This window comes from Cavia porcellus, unplaced genomic scaffold (genome assembly GCF_034190915.1).
Source record: "Cavia porcellus strain 051 isolate PalLab524CR breed Dunkin Hartley unplaced genomic scaffold, mCavPor4.1 scaffold_21, whole genome shotgun sequence".
Taxonomy (NCBI): domain Eukaryota; kingdom Metazoa; phylum Chordata; class Mammalia; order Rodentia; family Caviidae; genus Cavia; species Cavia porcellus.
The window spans coordinates 10,114,247-10,141,150 of NW_026947504.1; the positions used below are offsets into that span (position 1 = coordinate 10,114,247).

At 39.1% G+C, this 26,904-nt stretch overlaps 2 long non-coding RNA genes across 2 annotated transcripts in view; one reads left to right on the forward strand and one right to left on the reverse strand.

The window, feature by feature from the left end:
• LOC134471914 (uncharacterized) overlaps positions 1 to 26,904 on the forward strand; it is a 36,122-nt gene extending 9,218 nt beyond the window's left edge. The window contains exons 2-3 of the long non-coding RNA XR_010041648.1: positions 22,989 to 23,137; positions 24,845 to 26,904. This is a non-coding gene — a long non-coding RNA (uncharacterized LOC134471914). The remainder of the gene's footprint in view (positions 1 to 22,988; positions 23,138 to 24,844) is intronic.
• On the reverse strand, positions 21,544 to 23,816 carry LOC134471915 (uncharacterized). Its single transcript, XR_010041649.1, has 3 exons — positions 23,574 to 23,816; positions 22,830 to 23,003; positions 21,544 to 21,662 (listed from the first exon to the last, which is right to left on the reverse strand). It is a non-coding gene; the product is annotated as an uncharacterized LOC134471915 (long non-coding RNA).

Sequence of the window (26,904 nt, forward strand, 5' to 3'; positions counted from 1 at the left end):
GCTGGGTCAAGTGGGACCTCTAATCCAAGCTTTTTGAGGACCTCTACACTGATTTCCACAGTGGTTGCACCAGTCTACACTCCCACCAACAGTGCAAAAGGGTTCCTTTTTCCCTACCATCTCTCCAGTATTTGTTATTGGTGGTTTTTTTCATCCTGGCTATTTTTACTGGAGTGAGATGGAATCTCAGTGTTGTTTTAATTTACATTTCTCTAATGACCAATGGTGTTGAACACTTTTTCATGTATTTATTTGTTATTTGTATTTCTTCATCTGAGAAGTATATATTCATCTCAGATTTCCATTTTTGGATTGGGTCTTTGAATTTGAGGGGCCTGATTTTTAAAGTTCTTTTTATGTTCCAAATAGAAGTGCTTTGTCTGACGGGCAGTTGACTAAGATTTTTTTCCCAGTACATGGGTTTTCTTTTCACTTTGTGGGATATTTCTTTTGACATGCAAAAAGCGTTTAATAAGATGAGATTCCAGTTGATTCTGGGAAGTATTTTCTGTGCAGTTTGATTTTTGTTCATGAATTCTCTGCTGACCACTATGTCTTCAAGATTTCTACCTATTTTGTCTTCCAGTAGATTTAGTGTTTCTGTTTTAATATTTAGATCTTTGATCTATTTTGACTTTAATGCACAGTGATAGGCATGGGTCTAATTTTAGTTATTGACATTATGGAAAGTCAGTTTTTTTCGACATCACTTATTAAAAAGGCTATCTTTATTCCAAGGAACATATTTGGCCCCTTTGTCAAAGAGAAGGTGGCTGAGTATTTTTGTAATTTTAGCTGTATTTTCTAATCTATTCTACTGATCTTCAGGCCTGTTTTTATTCCATGCTGATCTTATCACAGTAGCTTTATAGTTTAACTTCAAGTCAGGGGTTATAATGCCTCCTGCCTTGCTTTTGTTGCCCAGAATTACCTTTGCTATTCTAGGTATCTTCTGGTTCCAAATGAATTTTACAAATGATTTCTTTAGATCTGTGAGCTAATGGTATTTTGATTAAAATTGCATTAAATATGGATAATAATTTTTGGAGAATAGCCATTTTCCCATTGTTTATTCTTCCTATCCATGAACAAGGGATGTCTTTCCATTTTCTGAGATCCTCTTTGATTTCTTCTTTCAGAATACTATAATTTTTACTGAATAGATCATACTTCCTTTGTTAGATTGATTCCTAAGTATTTAAATTTTTTTGGATATTATTGTGAAGGATGTGGTTTCTCTTATTTCTCTCTCAGTAGGTTTATTGTTTATATACAGGAATGCTATTGATTTTTGAGTGTTGACTTTGTATCCAGCCACGTTACTGAATTTGCTTATTATCTCTACAAGTCTTTCAATGGAGTTTTGGGGTTCTTCTATGTAAAGTATCATGTCACCTGCAAATAATGATAGTTTAACCTCTTCCTTTCCTGTCTTTATTCCTTTTATTTCTCTCTCTCTCTTGTTTAATTGCTCTGGCTAATATTTCCAGTATTAAATAGAAGTGGTGATAGTGGAAAGCCTTGTCTTGTTCCTGATTTTAGAGTGAAAGCTTTCAGTTTTTGTGTTTTTAGTATGATGTTCTCTATTGGTTTGTTATAGATGGCTTTTATTAGATTGAGGTAGGGACCATGTATTCCAATTTTACATAGGGTTTTTATCATGAATGAGTGCTGAACTTTATCAAAAGCTTTTTCTGATCTATTGAGATGATCATGTGATTCTTATCTTTGGTTCTATTGATATGATGTATTACACTTATTGATTTGTATATGTTGTACCATCCCTGTATTCCTTGGATGAATCCCACTTGGTCATAGTGTATAATCTTCTTGATGACTTGCTGCATTTTATTTGCCAGTATTTTATTGAGGATTTTTGCATCTATGTTCATTAGGGAGATTGGCCTGTGCTTCTCTTTTTTGATTGGGTCTTTCCCTAGTTTGGGTATTAGGGTAATAGTTGCTTCTAAGAATGAGTTAGGGAGAATTGCTTCTCTAAACGTTTACTTTTATGACAGATTCTTTGTGTTTTCCAATCTTTCATTTCTGTTTGATGTTTCAGAAGTGGCTCGTTCTTCCTACTTAGGGTGGTTAATTTTGTGTCAAATTGACTGGACCACAGGATGCACAGGTAGTTGATAAAACATTGCTTCTGAATATGTCTGTGAAGTGTATACAAAAGAGATGAGCATCTGAATCAGTAGACTGAGGAATGCTGAGAGCCCTCCCCTCTGTGGATTGGCATCTTCCAACCTGTTGAGAGCCCACATAGAACAAAAAGGCAGAAGAAGGGTATGCTACTCTCTTGGGCTGGGACATCCAACTTCTTGTGCCCTCTGACATCAGAATAACTGTTTTAGCTTTTAAAGTTCAGGATTATACCAGAGGCCTCCCCCTACTCCCCGCCTAGATTGCTCACCCAACCCCCAACTCAGAATTTTGACCTTGTTCTAGGACTATTGGTTGTCCTGAGACTCTGGCCTTTGGATTAAAATTGAATTAAACCAGCTTTTCATGTCCTCTAGTTTGCAATCTGCATATTATGGGAACATAATATGCCCTTCATAATCATGTCAGCCAATTCCCATAATAAAGTTCCTCTTACATATCTGTATGTGCCAATTGGTTCTTTCTCTTTGGGGAACCCTAATATATACCTCTGCTTTCTTCTTTTATTTTCTTGTAAGGATTGGATTGGACTAAGCCTTGTCTTTGTCACTATATTTGTGTCAATTCCTCTTCATACCTTCTGCTGTGCTGTAGTGAGGAAAGGTATCAAATGAATTCAGCTATTATGAAATTATGAAAATTAGTCATCATCATGCATTGTTTCAATACTTTTCTTTTTGGTCTTTTTTGAGACAGGGTTTCACTATGCAGTTCAGGCTGGCCTTGAACTCATTTTTTAGCCCAGGCTGGGCTTGAACTTTCAGTGAGCCTCTTGTCTCAGCCTCCTGAATGCTGGCATTACAAGCATGCGTCACCACTCTCAACATGCTTAAACACTTAATATGTGACAAGCACCATCCTAAACATTTGTATCCTTTAAATTTCCTAGCAATCTTATGAAAGGAGTACTTCTATTGTCTCATTCTGCAAATGAAGACAACATCTGGGAAATGAAGCATTTCTCAAGGTCTCATGCTTGCGTGAGTCGCAGAGCCAGCACTGAGACTCTGGATGCATGAGCGCAAGCCGTGTTTCTGACTGACCTCACCCCTTCCTGCCCCAGTGGTTGGTTTTTTTAAGCCTTGGTCAACCTAGTTCAAATAGAGAAGAATGCGGAGCTATGTGAGTATAGGCTGCAAGTGCATTCTCTGCACCCCAGAGAAGTAAACAGCATGCAAGCTCAAGTTCAAGTGCAAATAAGTGCCTATTTGTTTTCTGAATCAACAAGCCATTTTGTAGTGAGTCCATAGCTCCTGGAGAAAGACTGGATCTTCATTGAATGTGATGTTGCTGCTACTCCAGATTTGTGCTCATACACGTGGATAACCTAGAGCCTGCCTGGCACTGAGATGCAGGCCAGCAATGGCTCCCGCCCACGTACCCCCTCTATGAGAACACAGACCTTGCATAATGACTGAGCCAGTCCTAGCCCAGTGACTTTATTCTCATGTCCAGACATTTGGCCATCACATACACACACTAAATACAATTAAGATGTACTGGAAAATGTGTGTAACTTCTACATAGGAAGTTGAAAATCCAAAAAATTGCCACCTGGATTTTTTATGTCTTCTTACACAATAAGACAGCCTCTCAAGACAGCACATTTAGGGGCAGCTTGGCAGTCTTCAGCAGCAGCTTGCTTCCTCTCCATCCTTCCTACTTCCAGATGCAGAGTCCAGCTGTGGCTTACGTAGAGCAGATTAGTGAATGCACGAGAAACCTCAGGCTGCGCCCTCCTCATTCTCTGACTCTATCTCCCTCTGCTCACTAGCCGGCACATTTGTAGGTCATTCTCTGTACAGATGCTAGACATCACTAGCACTGTATCAGTGAGATCCTGCATGCTCTCTTTGCTGCGTATCTTCTGGATGCCTAGAAGAATGCTAAGTATACAACAGATATTTATTAAATACGAGGGCTGGGGATTAGGTCAGTGGGAGGACACTTGCCTAGCATGATGAGTAAGTCCTTAGGTTCAGTGCCCAGAACTGCACTAAAATAAAATATCCATCAGTGTTTCTCATACTTCAGTCATTTCCCCATTACTTTTGCATATTTGTATGCCAATCATGCTGTTATGTTTTTCAGCATATTTTAAGGCAGTTGATAATCTTTTGTTACAATTTGAATAAAATTGATTGTATATTCCTACTGCAAATTGGAAACCAGTATCTGAAACATTAAGCAGGAGAAAACTTAATTTGTAATTATTAAAATAAAAAACAAGGATGACTATGAACTGCCTAAGAAGTTCTCTTCTGTGCCCTGAGAAGGACATTGACATCTGAGCCTCATTTGAAGTCCTAGTAGAGGCCTCCAGTGCCACTGATTCCTTGCGCTCTGCGCCTCCTGACACCAGAACCTATGCCTCTGCAACTGAGGGGCTTTCTTGGTACTGTAGAAGCCCCCTCTTCTCTCTTTGGAGGCTAGAGGGAATTAAGAAGCCCGAGAGTAGCCTCATCCGATGGTGTATGGGGATGCATGTGTGTGTCCCCAGCTCCATGGCCCCTCTAACGGGATGCTTCAGACGCATGTCTGTTTCCCAGAGCTTCTCTATGGGTTAAGCTCTAGGAACATGCTCCAGTCTGCCTCATTGATGCGCCCTTTCTTCTCTCACATCTCCCCAACTCTTTCCTTGTGGCATCACACCTTCCAGATGACCAGCTTACACTCAAATTCTTATTTTCAGGCCTGCTTCTGAGAAATCTAAAATAAGTCAGGGGCAGCTTACAGGTGACGGACGGCTGATGTTGTTTTCATATTGTCCAGTAAAATTTGCATAAATGTGTAGTTTGTAAAACTATGCATAAACTATGCAAATGCATCAAATAAGAAGAAGAAAGAAGTAACACCACTTTTTGACAGATATTTTGTTCAGGCTACATTTTCCCACAAAAATAACAATTTGAAAATATTTTCCAGAAAAGCCATTTTTGAACTAACCCACATAGTTTCCAATAGTAATGGTTCTTTCCAATAAAAACAAATAATATGAGAAAAAGTTTTATTTCACTAATGTCTTTCAGTGAAAAAAAGCCAATATGCTTAGGGTCCGGGAGAGTTGATTTTAAATGCTGGGCTTAGGAAAAGTTGATTATAAGTGCAAATAAGTACTCCGAGATATTTCAAGATGATGTAAATTAAGTATTACTATCATCGGAACAGTGACCATGGTCAATGATTTCAAAATCTTCACAATTTTATCATTGTGCCCTCATTTAAGGCAAGCCATTGTCTTTTCCTGCAGAAACCGTGCAAGGAATAAAACAACAGCGAAAACGACTTGAGCTGAAAGGGTGGACTTACTTTGCTGATCTAGCTGTTCTGCTTATTTCTACTTCATCTCTTCAGAGATTCAAACCTTACTATGGTTTCCAGGGACTCCTACCTGGTGTTTGTTTGGGATACTGGGGTTTAACCGAGGACTCCAGGGTTTTACACTGAATTATATCTCCAGAATTTTTAAAATTTTTATTCTGAGGCAGGGTTCACTAAGTTGCTAATTGCCCAAGCCGGACTTGAACTTGTCATAAGCCGGCCTCCCAGAGTTCGGGGATTCTAGGCCTCCAGCCCCATGCCCTGCTCTGCTTGCTTATTTGATATTTGGACTTATTTTTCAGTTATAGGTGGACTGCTTGCTGATGGGTATTTATTGGTTGGCATAGAAATCTAGTTACTTAGTTTTTAGGTATGCCAATACAGCAGTGAGCAAAACAGGCAAAGACCTTACCTTCATGGAGTTTGTAGACTAGTAAGAAGTTTAAGCCATGTATCAAAACCACAAATAATTATAAAATATATATGCTATGATGGAAGAGGACATGTTAGAGAAAAATCAAGAAATTACTTATTGATTTGGGTGGGGATTATCAAGTGGAGATTGTGTTCATCTTGGAGTCCCAGAAACCTGATAAAAAGTAGCTTAAATAATTTAAAGTTTGTTTTTTTTTTTTTCATTTCCTAGGGATATGAGAGGACTGGACATGAGCCAAGCAGGGAAGCCTTTCAATAATGACTTTGGCACCCTATGTTCTTCTACCTTTCTTTTTTGTATTTTAAAGAGGGTAAAATTGAACATAACAAAACAGATCATAAGAAAACAATTTAAGAATCACAGATTTCAAAACAAGACCACCAGAGATCTTCACTGTCTATCATATTGTCTCTTGTTTTCTTCCAAATAGTTTTTCCATATCTTCACACACAGTGAATTCATACTGAACAAAATAGTATTAAATTGATCAGATCAGGCATTCTAGGTCTTCAAGACCAGACAATAGGGAAGTCAACAATGGCTGCCATAATATCTCTCGTTCTCTTCAAAATAGCTGCCCATATCTTTTATGTATGTTGAAATTAAACAAAAGAAAACAGACTAATATCTGCACAGAGAATAATAGTATTGCTAGATTTTATATCATGATGCTACGGAATTAGCACTGGGTATCTTAGTGTCTCTTTTCTTCAGAATATAATCTCCCATCGTTAGGATATGACCCTTGACCTCATGCCCATAAAAGAGCTGCTAAAGCCCCATTCATTTTGTCATGGGCCATGAAGAAAGTCTAAGTGTCAATAACTAGCTTGCCTGTTAAACTGGTCTCCTTCTTAGAAAAATTTTCCTGTTCTTTTGATACAGATCTCACTAAATTACCCCACTGGACCTCAAACTTGTGATCCTCCCAACTCAGCTTCCAAGTAGTTGGGATTACAGCTGTGCACCACTGCTTTCTGCTTGGAGCTAAGTTATATGGCTACCTCCAGCTACGAGAGAAGCTAGGAAATGTAATATTTTCTGGGAATGTTTCTACTACCAACACGGTTAGAATAATATTAGTAAGAAAGAGATGAGAATGAATCTGCCATAAGATAAGGGTCAAGGAAAGCAGCTTGGTGGAAGTGATGTTTAAACTAAGATCTGAAAACAAAGAATTGTGTACAACAAGCACAATGGGAGGCGTTCTGGAGGAGGGAGCAGCGGGACATGAAGGGGGAGAGGAAGGGAGGAGTGTGTGTAGCTTCCTAGCATTGGTGTTCCATACTAAGCGTCGCGGTGCTATTCCAGCCTTGCCTGGCTTGCCAGCGGGTGCTTCAAGGCCTGCAGACAAAGGCTGAAAGAATGCTGAGCAGGGATATTAAGTGACTGTACTGGGGAAAATATCACCCCTCCTCCATGAGTCATCTCTTCCCACGTATCTTCAGTTTTGAGCACTTAGTCCTTTTCCACCGGAATTACGAGGTGGTAATCCTCCTTCCTGCCAAACGTCTTGTCAGCTTTGTTCTGGATACTGGATAGAAGCAATCCTGTTTCCTGTCCTTTGTTTCCTGGCAGTAGCCTCTCATTCCACCGGTTCCTTGGTCTCACAGTGTCTGTTTTCACCGCAGCTCCAGGGTCTGCAACAAGCCCGTGATCGCTTTTCTCTTCCACAGTTATTCGTCCCACTTGCACAGAATTATCAAAGAGGAAGATGATTGGTCCCCCTGGTGTGGGATTTTTCCTCCTTGGATCACTTTCTTCCATTTCTCTTCTGTAGGTTCATTTCCCAGGCTTATCTATGCAAAGGCAGGAAGAAATGAGAAGGTGCTGGGGACCTGGTTCTCATGGGACGGACGTATAGCAGGGCAGCATTGGTATCAGACGAGGAATGATGTCATGAAGTCACTGGTCAGGACAAGGAGAATTCTAGGGTTTACCCCTGAGCGTGAGGATGGAGATCGGATACTGTAGCCAGGGCGGGGCACGAAGCATGCTCCTCTAAGAGCACACATTCTGAGTTTGGGTAATTTCTCCCGCTTCTGGGCTGGCAAGCTTTATGCAGTTTACTTGATCACATTAAGCTTTGGGAATTGTATCTTAAAAAAAGAAGAGAATAGTTCTTATCTCTAAAGGTTAATTTTATGTGCCAGCTTGACTAGGCTAAGAGATTCTCAGGTAGCTGGTACAATGTTATTTCTGGGTGTCTCTACGAAGATATTTCTAGAAGAGATTGACATTTAAATCAGTAGAGTAAAAATCTGCTTGTACAATCTCATGCAGGCATCTTCCAATCCACTGAAGGTGAAAAGAACAGACACCACAGGAAAGATGTTGTTTGCTCTTTACTGTAGCTAGGACCTCCAGCTCCTCCTGCCAGGACCGCGGTTCTCCTGGTTCCCAGGCCCCTGACCTCAGACCGGGACTTACATTATCTCCCGTTTCTCAGACTCTTCAAGATGAGACTGGGTTATGCGACTGGCCTTCCTGATTCTGCCACACGTAGACTTCATATCTAGGGACTTCATATCTTCTACAATCACTTACGCTATTTGTTAAAAATCCCTTCTGATATATCTATATATATTTTATTGGTTCTGTTTCTCTGGAGTACCCTAACTTACACATTATCTGATCAAGTTGTTGCAAAGATTCAATAAAATATGTGTATAAAGTGCAGGTCATAATGTCAAATAGTAAGATCTCAACAAATGATCGTTATTACTATATATAATAGGATTTAGAGCATGTGTTTGTTATAAAAATATTTAAAAATTAGCTCAGCATGGTGGGGCAAGCCTGTAACCCCAGGACTCTGAAGTGCTAAAGTAGGAGGACTGCAAATTTGGAGCCAGTCTGAACAATTTAGTTACTTAGCTAGACACTGTCCCAAAATTTAAAAAAAAAGAATAGGCTGGGGATATAGCTCAGTGCAAAGGCCCTGAGTTCAATCTCCAACACTGCAAGAAAAAAAAATATATATATAATATAGATATGAATTACAGATATATATTACAATGTATAATATAGGAACATATATAGTTATTTATAATTAATTTTAAGTTAATTTTATAATTAATCATTCTGGTTGGAAGTATATTTTTGTATTTTATGTAATTTTATATAATATCTGTATAAATTATGTAATGTTTATGCAATATACTTACATATAATTAGTTTTAATTATAATATGTTCTATTGTAGCAAGAGAGTCTTTGGAAGACCACTGGTTCCTTCATGGGGAGCTGGTTTGGGACTAGATGATGCATACAAGATTGGCATCATATCTGAGCTCTTTCTTAATAGAGACTTGAGGTACCAATAATAAATTACTAGAGTGAGGCCTCCTTGAAAGAAATGATACTGTTCTCAGTTTGATGTCGGTCCTAATTCTCCAACCTTGCTGGAACGTGCCCGAGGCTGGGGGTAAGCAACCTGCTCTGGGTTCTCTCTACGATGTCTTTTGACAGGTAAGAATTCCAGCTGGGAATACAGAGCCATGTTTCTTGCTCTTGCCATAGCATCAAGGAGATACCCCAGATGCCAGTCTGTTAGTGCTGTTCTGATATTGACTGTAATTCAGAGCTTTATTTCCCTATTGCACTAAATCACTAGCTTCTGGAAATTAATGGTAGAAGAAGAAGAGAGGATTTGAGACTGGCACTGTGAGTAGGCCTGTTCCACATGCATATTGCATCTATATTTTTGCTGTACTACTCAGGAGAGAATAGACTATGCTTCAGAAACCAGTAACCCTAAAGTATCAGTAGCTTAAAACAACAAAAGTTATTTTGCTTACACTGCATGTTCTGATGAATGTCAACTGTCTTTGATAGGGAAAAGGGGGACACAGAAAATTATGTTCTGATTTTTGTAGACTACTGTCCACATTCCAATAGCTCAGACAGATCTTATAGCCCAATAACTTTAGGAAAAGTTTTCTTACCATTGCTGTAGGTGGAGGTTGACTGTCCCCCCAGAAGGCCATTTGCTGAAATGTTGGTTCCCTAGGTGATGCTTTTGGGAGTGATAGAAGTTTTAGGAGACAGAACCCAGTGGGAGTTTCTTAACTCATTGTGTACAATGTGTACATCTTCAGAGTACACTGTGGCAACCAGGCCTTTCCTCATCTTTTGCTTCCGTGAAGTTCTGTTGCTTCAAAACATGGTACCTACCACCACCATCTGGGGCTCCCACTTGACACCTAAAAGGCAATGGGCCAAATTCATTTTTGGTACCAAGGATTGAACTCACATTTGCCAGGCAGGCGCTGTGCCACTGAGCTATATCCCTAGTCCTAAATGCTTTATTTATTTATCTTTTGTATCAGGGATTGAATTCAGAATCTCATACCTGCGGGGCAGGCATTTACGCCACTGAGCAAAACCCCCAGCCCCGGGTGCAATTCATGATAGACCAGAAAATGCAAAACTGGAAGCCAAAATAAACCTTTTATTTTACAAATTAATTAACTCAGGTATTTTGTTACAGTGCTGGAGTGCTGACAAATGCATCAAGACTAGCATTTTTTAAAAATTCAGTCCAGCATGGTGGTACATGCCTGTTAGAGAAGCTGAGGCAAGAAGACCATGAGTTTGAGACTATCTCAAAAAAAAAATCTTTTTTCCAATTCAAATGGATCTACTTAGAGTCAGTGTGAACGAATGGATGTTTTGAACCTTTGACATTATCTGGCTTGAAATAGTAAAGAGCTGGCCAGAAATCTGGTAAAAATGAAACAGGAGAAGGATTATAAAATCTCCTCCAAAGTTAGCTGAGTATGTTTGTGTGTGTGTGTGTGTGTGTGTGTGTGTGTGTGTGTGTGTACTGGCGATTGAACCCAAGGACATTTTACCACTGAGCTATATCCCAAGCCCTTTTTATTTTTTATTTTGAGATGGAGTCTTGCAGAGTTGCCCAGACTGGCTTCAAATCCCCAATCCTCCCACCTCAGCCTCTTCAGAAGCTAGGATTGCAGGCATGTGCCACCATACCTAGTTAAGGGTAATTTTTGAAGAAGAAAAAGAATTGGAACTATAGCTCAGGGTCAGAGTACTTTGTTACCTTTCGTGAGGCACTGAGTTTGAAGCCCACTATGACAAAAATTTTAAAAAGAAAAGAAAGAATAAAAGAAATAGCATTTCATCTCCTCACTGTATTCAAAAATCAAACTTGAGCTGTGCCTTATATTGAGTCTTAAAATAGATACATCAAGTTTGGGCAGTAAAACAGTCAAGGTAAGTGCAGTACTAATGCTGATTTTCCTTGATAAATGGTGTTATGATTTGTGTCTAGATGTCCCACCAAACTCTCAAGTAGTCATAAGTGAGGCTTTTCAGAGGTGGCTGGATCTAGAGTATGTGATGGTAAGATCAAGGGCATGTGATTACTGAACTAATTCACTGGGTGGCTTGGTAAAGTTTTAGGTAAGGATTAAGGGTGCCCCACCCTGGAGTGAGTGCTCTCTGCCCTATGTGGGTAAGATGGATAAGATATAAGGGATAGGGCTGGGGATTTAGCTCAGTGGCATAAGCACCTGCCTTTGTAAACAGGAGGTCGTGAGTTCGATCCCTGGTACCCATAAAAAAAGTTAAAAAAATTTTAAAAAAAGATATAAGGGATAGAAAGAGGGTCCCTGTTTGTCACTTGTTGATTGCTACTTGGATGATTGTGCTGCCTTCTGCCTGTTATGAACTGTTTGTCCTCTGTGAAGCTCTTCTGCCATGCCACCCTGCCTTAGAGTGAGCCACTTATGGACTGAAACCTCTACAAACCATGAGCTAAAATAAACCTTTTCTCCTTTAACTTTGGGTATCAGGTACTTTGTCTCAGCAATGAGAAAAGTAACTTAAAAAATGGTCATAATAATCTGTGTGAGAATAATAGCTTTAGTGTACATTGAATCTTTTCCCAAATACAGGTTAGGACAGAAATGTTATTAGTATATAATTTCATTGCCTTATTCCAAATTAATTCTGCTTACAATTTAGAAATAGAGAAAGTGATCTAGTTAGTTGAGGGATGACTTCAGATAACACCTGCTAGTTAAAACATCAGGGACACACATGACTGCTCAACTGTTTGGATGAAAAGTGTAAAGGAAGCTGGCAGACGTATCATTATAACTAAGCAGTCTTTTTGCCTGCCTACCACATACCAGGCACGTGCCAAGCGTGTTGCATACATGATCACATTGCAGAAACCTTTCAAGGCAAGACTGTGAAGGCTTTGAAGCTAGGGTTTTGTCCAATGTCCATACTGGTCCACGGCATTGGCAAAGCCTAATCTCAGGTTTGCTTGAATCCAAAGGCCAGACTCCCAGCCAGATCGGGGTGAATGAATTAAGACTGACTCTGCTGAGAGAACACCATGGAGTTGGCAGGAAATTCCAATTGGTTACCCATACGCTTATTTGCCTGTTTTCTGTGAGAAATAGGCACAAAATAATTCATCCAAAAATATGTAGATAGTATGTCAACCAAATATTTGTTCTAGTTCTAAAAATCATAGAACAACATGATGCTCGCAGTCCTCCATCAAAAGCATGCTGTTTGAATTCAAGTCCTCCAAAAGTTAACCTGCCTTGGGAGAGGCGTGGCTAGGATTTCAGTCTTCAGTTTATGCTTCCCCTATGAGAGTTTTGGAGACTTTCCCTCATAAACTCAGGCCAAAACAGGACTGCCTAGAGGATGCAACATTTCTTTAGGAAGGCAAATAGCTGTCCAGGATCCCAGGTTTGAAACCATCCCGAAGGTGTGTCAGTATGAGAGTGTGTGTATGTGTGTGTGTCTGTCCTTTGTCTTTTCTATCTCTTCCTTTCTTTCTCCTTCCATTGTCCATCTTTTCCTTTTCCTTTTCCTATTCCTTTTTCTCCTACTCCTTTTTTTCTTTCTTCTTTCTCCTCCTCCTCCCTTCTTCTTCCTCCTGTTCTCTTTTTCTTCTTTTTTCCTTCCTTTCCTCTGTCTGTCTGTCTCTGTCTCTCACTCTCACTGTCTCTCCTTCTCTAGCCTAGGTCTTCACACAAGCGAGGCAAGTATATTACCCCTGAGCTATAGCCCCAGAAAGGGATTCCTTCGCACATTCTTCTAACCTCATGATCAACCCTCAGTCAAAGGGCCCTACATAATATTCATTGATCCCATATGCATTTTTAAGTACTTTCTCTGTTCTGGGCAGGTACTGGCAATACTAATTGTAGATAAAACCGATTTCCTTCCCTTAAGGAGCTTACAGTCTAGTCAAGGATACTGAATATGATATGGCATTGAGTTCAGTTGCCATTTCATTTTAGGTGAAATCCATATGCAATACTTTTTGCACTCATGCGTTAGACTAAGCAGACACTTTCAATTTAAGGCAGTGGAACAGATAAGGACACACAGATAATGAGTAACTAAATGATATCATAGCTCATTACCCCAGTATTTAGCCTAAACTTCTATTTCCGCCTCTGTAAAATGGGGTGAGACCAGCATGGAAGAGTTATAAAGCTTAAATAAGGAAATGCATGTAAAATATCTAGCACTATGCCTGGTTCACAGGAAATACTCAGTGGCTCCTAGCTAGACGCATAATAATAAGGATGCTAATAACAACAATAAAGACTGTCATAGCAAAATGGGAAAGATAGAAATTCCAGCCCTGTGAAAATCAGTCTTGAATTTTTCTTAAATGTGAGTGGAAAGGGTGGAGGCAGCCAAGGGGAAGGTGGCATAAACTGAACCCAAACTCTTCTTTTTTTTTTTTTCCTTTTTTTCTTGTCCTTTGCTTCACTAAGATCCAGAACAATACACACTGTTTAGAGAAAGAGTATTTACCTAAAGCCTGTTTCCATTTAAGATACTTCAGCACACCAATGAATGACCTTTTATCCCAATGAAGATTTTTCACTTTCTAGAACTAATGGAACAAAAATATCTTTGTTCAATACGCTGTGGGGTACAGGACAGCCTCACCTATTGCCATCTCACTGCACATCCCAGGTGAACCATGTGGGCCCCATCACCGCAGCTGCGGTTCTGGTGAACCATGCAGGAAGACCCAGAGAATGGCCCCTCCTCTCATGTTCACCACCACTGAGATGAATTGTTCCAGAAGAGGCAGAGACCAGAGGGAACACCAGCAACACAGCAGGGTCCCACCGAGGGCACACAGGTTTGATAGGTGGGACCAGTGACATGAATAGACTGAAGCAGCAATAACAATATGACCCAACAGGTGGTAAGTCGGGCGACCCTGTGTTGTGCTTGCAGGCCAAGACACTTGGAGTAGAAGCAGGCTGTTTCTCTCTCTCTCTCTCTTTCTCTCTTGGTTGTTTTGTTTTATTATTTCTTTTTTCTTTTCTCTTTTCTTTTTTCTCTCTTTTGTAAATGGCTGGGGAGGGTCTGGGGATTTAGCTCAGTGGCATAAGTGCCTATAAATGGCTGGGGAGTCCACGGAAAACTAATCCCATCCCCAAACCCAGAGCCCAAGTTCAAATAATTCCTTGCTTACTCCTTCATTCTTTCTCCTCTAGTTTCCCAAAGTTTGCATGATCATACTTTGTCCTCCAGCCTTATTTCTACTTTCTTTTCTGTTATTTTTATTTTATCAACTATCCTTCTTAAATCTACCCACAACAAAATAAAACTACTCTACCAAGGGAAAACACTTTGAACACAAGCTCCCAATTTACAATAGGTTCTGTTATATAATTGTAGATTTTGTTTCTATGGTTTAAGGTACAAAAGTAAGGTACCACAAGTTTGTTAGTTTCTAATCTGTGCTTGATGCTATTGTTATTGCTAATTATATTACTTTAGCTAGGATGCCACATATGTTGTAATCAGTTGTTCTACCTTCTGTAACAGTACTCAGAAGCACTGGGATAATGACCTTACCACAGCACAGCACCAAAGAACTGGGGGCTGAGCCAAACAGATACCAACGTCTCACTCTTAATTAACTTAGAAGGTAGGATCTTGGAATAGCACAAGCTAAGAACCTCCTACACACAGAAGACATCCATGAGGAACAGAATTTTTCTAGAGAGGACTTGATATTAGCCACCTACTACAGAAATTTACAAGGAGCAACACAGAAAACAAAATAAAAATTTTTGAAATAGAAAATGACATGATGCAGAAGCAAAATGCAATCTCAGACCTTCATCCCACCCATGAGAAGTCCAGCAGACAGCAAGAGAGAGGAAAATGGAAAGTGCACATCTGAACTGACAGCAACCGAAGTAAAGAAACAAATCCATGAGGTTATAGAGGGTATCAGATCAGAAAGAATCTTTCAGGTTAAAAAAGGAAATGTCAACATTTATACAGGAGCTGCTCAGCAAATCTAGAGTCGAGATAAATTAAAAAATAATAGACAATAATAGGAAAAAGATTGAAATCATGAATGTTCAATGCAAGAAAGAAAACTAATGCATAAAATGGACTCAAACAGACATCCAGGATATAAGAAATTTCATTGAAAGCTGCCAAAACTGCTTGCACAAAACTGAAGACAAATTTTCAGAGACTGAAGATGAGATACCAACCAGCGATCATGAAAGGAAAGATCTTTTGAAAATATTAAAAGATCAGGAAATAACAATTCAACAGCTGCAAGATGACTGAAAGAAAAATAAGAATAATCAGTGTCAATGAAAAAGCAGAAGTCAATACCAATGACATATAAAGCTTTGTAAAAGTAATAGCAGAAGATTTACCAAGCATAGGAACAGAATCTGACATACAAGTAAGTGAGGTATATAGAACTTCAAACAGCTATAATCAAAATAAATGTATATCCAGATATACAATAATGAGGATCCCAGAAATTCAGGACAAGAATAGAATATTAAAAGCTGTTAAAGAAAAGCAAGAGGTCATCTATAAAGGAAAGCACAGAATCATGGCAGACTTCTCAACACATACCCTCAAGTTATGAAGAACTTAGAGTGAAATATTTCAAGCCCTGAAAGAAAACAATTTTTAACTCATATTGATGTACCCTGAAAATCTCTCTTTAAAAATTAATAGATAAATAAGATACTTCCATGATAAAGAACAACTGAAGAAATTTATGACCAACAAACTAACCCTGCAAAGAGTACTGGAAGATACTCTAGATAGAGCTAAAATAATCATAATTCCAAGAAAACAACAAAAAAATCACCAAGCAGGATAAGTAATTAAATGGAGGGAAAAAGCAGGGAACCCATAGGAGGAAAATATCATAACAAAGATAAATCAATGCATATAAGTTATAACCATTAATGTAAATGGCCTCAATTCTCCAATCAAAAGAAACAGATTGGCAGAATAGTTTGAGAAATCAACAATAAATAGTTTGAGATTCAACAATATATGGTATACAAGAAGCACATTTAACTCAAAAAGAAACTTATAGACTGAAAGTCAAAGGATGGAACACAATACTCCATGCAACCAGGAACTCAGAAAAAAGCAGGGGTAGCTATTCTGTTTGTAGACAATGTGAACTTCAAACAAGAATGATCAAAAAAAAAAAAAAAATAAAGATCACTACATATTTGTTAGGGGAAAAACTCAAGAGAAAGAGATAACAATCATAAATATATGTGCACCAAATATGGGAGACCCAAATATATAAGACAAATATTAATAGACATGAAACATTAAACAAGAAATAACATAGTTGTAATGGGGGACCTTAATACCCCATTGTAACAGACAGATCAACTAGACAAAAATTCACCAAAGAGCCAGGTGTGGTGGCTCACGCCTGTAATCCCAGCACTCGGGAGGATGAGGTGGGAGGATCATTGTGAGTTGGAGACCAGCCTGGGCTACAAAGTGAGCTCAAGGCCAGCATGAACTGCATAGCGAGACCCTATCTCAAAAAAAGACAAAAAATTCACCAAAGAAATAACAGCACTGAACCAAACATGTGAACAAATGGTAGATATTTACAGTGTTCCACCCAACAATATCACAATAACACTCTTCTTAGAAGTGGAATAGTCTTTAAAATAGACCATCTACTAACTCATTTAACATGCATAAGTAAATGCAAAGAAATTGAAATTATCCGATGCATATTATCTGACGATAGTGTACTGAAATTAGAAATTAATAGCAAAAGAAACTGCAAAACCTACATAAACACATGGAAATTAAGTAATATCCTTCTGAACAACCAATGGGTTACAGGTGAAATTAAGAGAAAAACAATATCTACAATTAAATGAAAATGCAGATACAACATACCAGAACCTTTGGGATGGAAGGAAACAGTTCTAAGATGGAAATATATAGCAGTGAATTCTCACATAAGTAAAACAGAACAAGCATAAATAAACAACCTAATGCTGTATCTCACATATCTAGAAAAACAAGAGCAAATCAAAACCAAATCTCATAGAAGGGAGGAAATTACAAAATCAGAGCAGAAATAATGCAATTGAAACTTAGAAAATAATACAAAAATTTAATTAATTAAAAAATTATTTCTCTGAGAGAATAAATAAAATTGATAAACCCATAGCCAACCTTATCAAAAAAGGAAATAAAAATTCAAATTCATTCAATGAGGAACGAAAAGGGTGAAATCACTACAGACTCTGTAGAAATACAGAAGATCATCAATACTGACTTCAAAAATCTTTACTCGTGTAGGATGTAAAACATGGAACAGATGGAGAGATTCCTAGAAACATATGAATTACCAAAACTGAATAGCCCAGTATCAGTTAATGAAATTGAAAATGTAATTACAAACTTACCAACAAACAAAAGCCCAGGTCCTGATGGGTTCACAGTTGAATTCTACAAGAAATTTAGTGAATTTAATGTCAATACTCCTTAAACTCTTTAATGAAACTGAAAGGGAAGCAATAATCCTTCACTCATTGCTGGAGGCAAGTATTACTCTGATATCAAAACCAGAGAAAGTCCCAACCAAAAAAGAGATCTACAAGCAAATCTCCCTACTGATTATAGATGCAAAAATCTTCAAATAAATACTAGCAAACAGAATGTAGCACATCATCCAGATTATACACCATGACCAAGTGGGATTCAACCCAGGAATTCAGGAATGTTTCATCATATGCAAATTAATAAATGTAATACACCACATCAACAGAGCCAAAGATAAAATCACATGATCATCTAAATAGACACAGAAAAAGCTTTTGATAAAGTCCAACACTCATTCATGATAAAAATTGAGATAGATGATCTCTATCTCAATCTGATGAAAACCATCTATGACAAACCAACAGAGAGCATCATACTAAATAGACAAAAACTTAAAGCTTTCACTTTAAAATCAGGAACAAGACAAGGATGTCCACTATCACCACTCTTATTCAATGTGGTTCTGGAAACAGCCAGAGCAATTAGACAAGAGACAGAAATAAAGGAATAAAGATAGGAAAGAAAGTTAAATTATCATTATTTGCAGATGACATGATACTCTACATAGAAGACCCAAAAAAATCTACCAAAAACTTTAGGTTTGATAGGCTAATTCAGTAATGTAGTTGCATACAGAGATAGCACTCAAAAACAATAGCATTCCTCTACAAAAACAACAAAATCCCTGAGAAAGAAATCAGGAAAGCACCAACTTTCACAATAACCTTCAAAAAAAGTGAAATACTTTGGAATAAAAGCCAACAAAGGATGTAAAAGATCTATACATTGAAAATAACCATACTCTAGAAGGGGAGATTGAAGAACACATGAGAAAGTGAAAGATATCCCTTGCTCATGGATAGGAAGAGCCAACATTGGCTATACTTCCAAAACAGTTATACAGACTTAATGCAATTCTGATCAAAATATCTTGGTATACCTCACAGAACCAGAGAAAACATTGCAAAAATTCATTTGGAAACAGAAGACACCTAGAATAGCAAAGCCAATCCTGGACAACAAAGGCAAGGCAGGAGGCATCAAAATCTCAGATTTGAAATCATACTACAAAGCTACTGTGATAAAAATCATCATGGTGCTGACAGAAACACAGGCCTGGGGATCAGTGGAACAGGTTAGAAGAGGAAGACACCACTGCAAATACACTCAGTCACCTTCTCTTCAACAAAAGTGTCAAACAGGTCCAGTGGAAAAAAGATATCATCTTTAATAAATAGTGCTGGAAAAACTGGCTGTCCACATACCAAAAACTAAAATTATACCCATGTCAATCACCACACTAAAGTCAAAATGGATCAAAGGTCTAAATATTAAAACAGAAACATTAAATCTGCTGGAAGAGAAAATAGGTAAAATTCTTAAAGACATAAGTGTAGGCAGGAAGTTCAGGCGTAAAATCCAAATTGCATGGGAAATACTTACAAACAATCAACAAATGGGATCTCACCTTATTAAAAAGCTTTTGCATAACAAAGGAAATCACCAACAGAGTTAAAAAAAATCCCCACAGAGTGGAAAAAAAATTTAGCCAACTGTTTCCCAAGCAAAGGACTTCTATCAGAATATATAAAGAATTGAAAAATATCAGGCCCCCCAATTCAAAGACCCAATCCAAAAATGGGCATCTGAGATGAATACACACTTCTCAAATAAAGAAATACAAATGACAAGTAAATATATGAAAAAATGTTCTGGAAACATTTTTGTCAACATCATTTATCATTTGAGACATGCAAATTAAAATAACACTGAGATTTCGTCACACTCCAGAAAGAATGGCAATCATCAAGAAACAACTCATAACAAATGCTGGCAGAGCTGTGGGGAAGAAGGAAGCCTTTTCCACTGTTTGTGGAAGTGTAGACTGGCAAATCAGTATGGAGATTTCTGAAAAAAACTAGCATTGGAGGTCCTATTTGACCCAGCTCTTCCCCTTCTGGAAATTTTCCCAGAAGAATTAAATACATCATACCACAGTCATCTAAGGGCAACCATGTTTATAGCAGCACAATTTGTAGTACCTAAATCTTAGAAATGACCAAAATGCCCATCAACTGAGGAATGGATTTTTTAAAATGTATTTTTACACAGTGGAGTACTACTCAGTTATAAAGAGGGATAAACTCAAGGCTTTTACAGGTAAATCGATGCAACTTGAGATTGTACTCATAGGCGAAATAACTCATACTTGCATGTATAAACATTGTATTCTCTCCCTCTCAAAAAGTAAATAAGACTTAGAATGTATAATAGATACTGTGAAAGGGGAAGAAACTGCTCAAAATGAAAGAACAACTGGGATGGGAGACAGGAGAAAAGAAGGAAGAGAAAAAAAAAAGAAAAAAATATATAGTAACTACGATAATTTACTACTAATTTGTATTAGCTCATTGAAACGAACAGTCTGTGCTTATATTATTTGATCAGTTTTTCATGCCTATATCTTGCCTAATCTGAGTAACTACTTTGAAGATAACAATATACAATATATTAACCAGTGTTAATCTCCTCTTACCTTGCTTTTAAATTCTCTATTGTTTTACTACTGTATTTTAAAGTAAAAAGTAAATAAGACAAAATAAACTCACACTCCCATAGAATGGTCATTACAGTTATCAAAAGTATCGTTTACAGTGACTTTACAAGAAGAACACTCTACAGAAATCATTTTTTTTTTAAAAAATCCAGTACTAGTAACACAACCCAGGGCTTCCTGCATAGGCTGCCACTCTAACACTGAGCTATATCCCAGTCTTTTTTTATTTATATCTTATTTTCTATTATTTCTTTTCTGTTTTATTGTTTTCTTTTGAGAGAAGATCCTGCTAAATTTTCTACTTATCTCCAATTTATAACCCTCCTGCCTTGGGTTCCTAAGTAGCTGGGATTATAAATATGCACCAGTATGCTTATGTTATATCATAGATCTTAATTCTGGGACTCAGGACTCTAGTAGCAAGCAATGAGAGAAACTCTGACTCACTTAAGCAGAGGAAGGAGTTTATTAGAAGGCTATATGATATTACTTATAGATCCTCAGAGAAAGTTGGGAGAAACAAAACAAAACAAAACCAAACAAAACAGGTTTTGGAAGGTACTGGGACCAGGGAGCAGAGAGCAGAAACAGATAGACTTTGGGGTCACCCAAACCAAACAAATTAACTTCATTTAATTTTAGTCTCTGCCTCACTTTTCTCAAATTTAACTTCCTGGGAGAAAGAATCTGGTTGGTCATAAATGGAATCCAAAGAGATGTGAATGGTATTGCAGTCAGCTAGAGGCAACAGAGCATCCTGACCAGCAGTCCTAGAAACCTTATAATAGGAGAAGGATGGTTTACTCAGAAACCAGAGGACTGACTGCCACCAGAGAGGGGCTAGACACTGGAGAGGCTCCAAGGGTTTACTCTACACAGAACTTCTGGGCAGTGGGTAATGGAGGAATCCCTCAGGAACTGAGTCAAAGTGGTTTGCCCAGAAGCCATAGTTAGTGACAGAAATTAAACTGTTTGTTCCTTTGTTTGTTTTTCTTTTAACAGTATCAGGGTCAAATCTAGGGCTTTGTGCATGCTAGGCAGGCGCTTTGTCATTCAGCTGAATCCTAAGCAAGAAATAAGACTTTGTGACTCCTACCAGCCAAATGGGAATTTTTCCTTCTTTTTTCCAGCTTGCTGAGAGCAGTGATTCAGAAACCTGGCAGTACACCAAAATTACCTGTGGAGGTTGTTAAAAATAGAGGAAGCTAAGTTTGGCATGGAGCTGGGGCATCTGTATTTTTAATAAATATCTTACCTGTTTATAACCAATTTGGAAGTCCACTACACCAAGGTTCCATAGGATCTGACATAAAGAAAAAATATAGTACACATAAAAAGGGAATATGATCGTTTTAGAGAGAAGATTCAAGTCTGAAGATAAAATGTTTTCAGGTCCATTGTGTTGGGTGTCTTCACGGTTGGGATTGAGAATGTATAGGACAGGGAGAGCTCTCTTCCTGTTTAGGGCAAGTCTGGGCCAAGTGGATCGGAGAGTTACACTGTTAACACTAAAAAGCATCTCCCCTGAGCCCTGGAAAGAGTCAGCGGGGGCCTTCCTGGGGCAGTCCTGGCCATCTACAGTACTGAAGGGGAAAGATCAGTTTCTATAAGCAGATTACCGGAGTGCTAAGATCTGGAACACAAAAAAGGGATGGAAATAGGCCTGAGCTGGCATAAGCAAGACAAGGATCTGTTACATTATCTTTTTGTCTCATCACAGCTGATAAGATAGGCTGGCCTACATCTCTTAACCAACTTGGAAGATGAAAGAGAAGGGAGAAGGCTATTTCTCTCCCAGGACCCAGATGGCTCCACTCTTTACTGGCTACTTCTATCCATGCTTAAGTCCTTGACTGTAATTCTCTTCAGAAAAGCCCACCTGACCACCAAGTCTCAACTTGGGTCTACCTGTCTTCTCTTGGGGACACTAGTTCCTTCTTCTCTAGGGCTGGCTTTATGTAACTCATATGACATTGCCATCACATAGGACACTTGGGAGGATTCCATGCTTGATTTTTTAGTGCTCTGGTCACAGCATCCTAAAAATTGAAACAGTTTTTGAACTGGAGTCCCTCCACTTTCATTTTGTGTGGGTCCTGGAAATTAATACCACTTGTTCCATTTCACTTCCTTAAACTTGGCACTATTTACCTGCAGTTGATAAGTATTGTCTGAATATTTGAAGTGAAGGTTATTTGACTTTTTTTGACTTATAAAAAAGCAAATTCGGGGCTGGGGATTTAGCTCAGTGGCATAAGCACCTGCCTTGCAAGCAGGCAGTCGTGAGTTCGATCCCCAGTACCGATAAAAAGGAAAAAGACAAAAAAAAAAAAAAAAAAAAAAAAAAGCAAAAAAAAGCAAATTCATATGATTCAACATAAAATACTCTGGAAAAATGAATGAATGGGTAATGGTAGGAAGGAAGATGCTTTGGAAATGGTGAGTTGTTGACCTGTATTTACTTACTCACCTATTTCCTCCCTGATGAAATCCCAATTATGATCAGGTATCTGCTTTCCTCAGTGAGTTGGTGGAGGTGGTCCCATTTTTGATTCTAGGGTAGATCACGTTCAGCCTGCATTTTCACTTTTATAAGAACGTATTTTCCTCTTTCTCTGGACCTTGTCAGGTTTGAAGATGACTCCTGGAACAAGTCATCTTGATGTCATTCTGACAGCTCAGTCAACAACCAGCAGAACAGAGTCGAGAAAATTGCAGGAAAGCAGCATGTGGCTATGTTGTGGACAGAGCCTGCTCTGTGTCTGAGGTTTCTATCATGTGAGATTATAACATTTCTGTGTTGTTTGTTCTGATTATATATTGCCATGAAGCAATTACCATGAAATGAAGTAGCTTAAAACAGCATCTATTGTATTATATTTCACAATTCAATAGGTCAAGAAGCCAAGCAGAGCTCAGCTAGGTGGTTCCGTGTCTGATCCACTGGAGTTATTTACTGATATTTACAAACTAGTCTTTCAGGTCTGAGATAGGTGCCTTCACCCATTTGGCACCTTAGCAGTGATGCCCAGAAGTCTAGGGTTAGCAGAGTACACACACACAGCCTCTTTATCATGAACATTTCCCCTTCTTACAAGGAGTACAAAGAGGCAAGAAGTGGGAGCTACCAGACTCTTAAAGCCAGCCGTATTCTCTGGGTAAAAAAAGTCATGAAGCCCGCTCAGCTGCAAGGGGAGAAGACGTAGAGTCTTACCTTGGTAAGAAAAGTTGTGAAGAGTACAAGGCTGTCTTCAGTCCCCCACGTTACTTAGGTTAGTTGGACACCGGTCTTCTGTTATTTACAGGGATTAAACACCTGAAATAATTAAAATAAATCGAATGTTGTCTGAAAAGATGTTGCTTCGTATTTCTTTAATACGAAGGTCCAGAAACTCTCTGCAGAGGGCCAGAGAATAAATATTTTAGGTCTTATAGGCCACAGGGTCTCTTGGCCTTGCTCAACTCTGCCAGTGTGACATACAATCAGCATGGAAAATACATAAATGAATGAACATGGCTATGTTCCAATAAAGTTTTTATTTATGAATCACTAAATTTTGAACTTCATACAACTATCATGTTTTGTTTTTCAGCCATTTAAAAATATAAAAACTATTTTCAGCTTGTAGGCTGTCCAAGAAAAGCAGCGAGCCTGGATTAAGTCTCCAGGCTATATTTTACTAACCTCTCCTGTGGCATAGCATTTGTTGCAGACTCAGGGCCTTTGCACATACTGGCCTTTTGCAGTTCTCTCCTAGGTATTCACCATCCTTTGTATACTCTCCTCACTGGGTTTTAGATCAGCCTCCTCAGAGCAGCCTTCTCTGGTAACTATTAAATACTGTACCTCTGAAATATATTACCTCCTTATATTTTTTGATGGTACTAATATTTTTTAATAGTGCTATGGATTAAACTGAAGACTTTTACACTGAGCTATATCCCAAGGCCTTTTAAATTTGTATTATGATACAAACTCTTGCTAAATCATCAACTTGGCCGGATAGGCCTCAAACTTACGATCTTTCTTCCTAATCCTCCCAGGATACTGGGATTACAGGCATATGTCATCCTGCCTGCCTCACTATATGTAAAATTTCTTTTTTATCTGTTTACATATTTTTTGCTACCTCTTCTTTAGTTTCCCTAGAAGAAACTAATCTGAGTACAAAGGGGAATTTGCCCATTGTATACACCTCTGTAAGTTCATTACCTAGCACAGTGCCTGGGATGTAATACAAGATTAAGTAAGTGTTGAATCTACCATGGTTACAACTCAGTTCTCCAAGGCTTGACAAGAATATAAAAGGCTACTCAGTTTATACTTCCTAGATAAGAGAAAGATAACAAGAGCATAAATGAAGTCGTTACCTGTACTGAGAGAAGCTTTGGTCCCTTTGTTATTTTCCCATGTTTGAGGAGAAGCCAAAGGAAAAATTTGCTACTTACATAATTCTGAAGATGGTTATTTTTCTTCCTTGGCAGATATGAATGGATTGTCCTGCCTGTGTAGAAGCAGTAGACTTTGGAACCACCCGTATCTGAGGAGGGAGCATGTCACTGAGAGGTTCTGATGAATTTGGAATGAGAAGCTGGCTCAGACCACTAAATTATGTTTTAACAGGAATTTCCAGGATCTCTGGAAGGGAAAAGCAAATGTCCTGGGTGGCACGGCAATAACAGAGATAGCACACTCGGAAAGATCATCAGGCCGAGGGAGGAAAAGCAGGCAACAGCAGGTAGGACATTCAGGACCAGAAGGCTCCAGCTTGCACAGAGTGTACCTGTGTGATGCTGGGTGAGGGCCAGAGCCCAACGATGTGGCATGAGGCTTTCCAAGCCAAGGGGCAGAAGTGGCTTCCATCCATCCCTGCCTCTATTCCAAGAAACAAATTGGCAGGATAAAAAAGAACCACGGTAGGAGATAAGGATGAACACGGAATGTCTGTGGGAAGCAGCACGGTGCACTGTGCAGGCTCATTTGAGCAAGTCAGGTTAGGAACTAAGCCCTGGAACAGAAAAGCACAAAGCAGAAGCAGAGAGTGCGGCTGACTTGAAATTGCTGGGCACAGTGTGGAAGGCACAATAGGAGAGTCGGGAATAACTGTGACTTTGGACCGCTGACTGCCTACTTACGGATGAGGCAGAAAGAGTAGACATGAAATTACACTCCTCATCTGGACTTTTTGATTAGAAGTGCTGGGGAAGGTAACAGAACTTTACCAGAGTTTAAGAAAGAGAATTTAAAAGTTTTAAAAGATGTTGAAGAGAAAGTGGTAGAGTAGACATCACAGCCAGTGCCAAATACAGCCTGTCCAGGACCTGGAATTGAGACTCCTGGAAAACAACAACTTGAAGAGCAAGAAAGAAGTGGAACCATGAGAACTGGGAAGGAGCTGATAGGAAAGTCAGAAAGCACCGGGAAGCTGGAAAAACAGAAAAGCATGAAGCTGTCAGAATGCTCACCCTGCCTCCTGGGAAGAGGGACCTATCTCCACAGACATAAGATAAGCCTACAGAGCATCAGCAGCTCCAAGGAGGAGCAAGAAACCAGGCAAGCAGCGCTAGCCCCAAGGAAGAAAGCCTATGGCTATTGCAACGCTGCAAAGGAGCGCTGTGTTTCACTCTGAAAGTGACTCCTTCCCCAAGGCAGCCTGCAGTTGAAGAAGAAATCCAGCGCACCCACCATATTGGAGAGGGGTTACCTACCCTCTTTGAAAAGGTTAACTCAAGAGCCACTTTGAGAAAGGTTTGTTTAAGACTAAACCACAGAGTAACTATAGGATACTATACCCTGAATATCTGGTGGCACCGAACCACAGGACTGGTGGGAGGCAGACACAACAGACAGTTGCAGAGAGTGTGTAGACTAGACACAGACTCCCTGAGAAGTTTAAGCTGATGCCAAGAAGGATTTAGGGGGCACCATTCCCTGTGGTGAGAAGTAAAGCTTGTCGTGTGTGGCTTTCAGAGGGAGCTGGGTCTGAAAGCTCTGACAATTAAGTCCAACAGACTGATTGACAGCCCCCTCCCTCTCCCACTGCTACTCATCATGAGCAAGGGTATGGCTTAATTTAGACAGTTGCCACAGCCTGGGGTGTGTGGACACAGGGGCCCCTGGGACGGGGTGGGGGTGGGAGCTACTTCACAAATGCACAGGCCATAAAGCCAAGGAGAGACAACCGTGACTCTCCAAAGTGGGCGTTAAGAGACTGACAACAGCTGTGGGGTGGATACTATTCACTGAACATGCCTGGTGGGAAAGGCATAATGGAATTCTGCATTCACACACAAAAATGTGAGTATTTAAACAAAACAGGTTTACCAGTGACTTACACATGTCTGCCGGATCCAAAACTACAGGCCCTGGAAAGAAACAACTTCTTAAAAAATACAAAGGAATTTTTTAGATTAATATCTTTTTTTCTTTACTTCTCTTCCCTCATTGGTTTATTGGGCCAGTTTGGGCGGTTTTTTCCCCTTCAACTTTTTCTCCTTCCTTCTCTTATTTTTCTTGTTTGTTATTTTCTGTTACTTTAATTCAA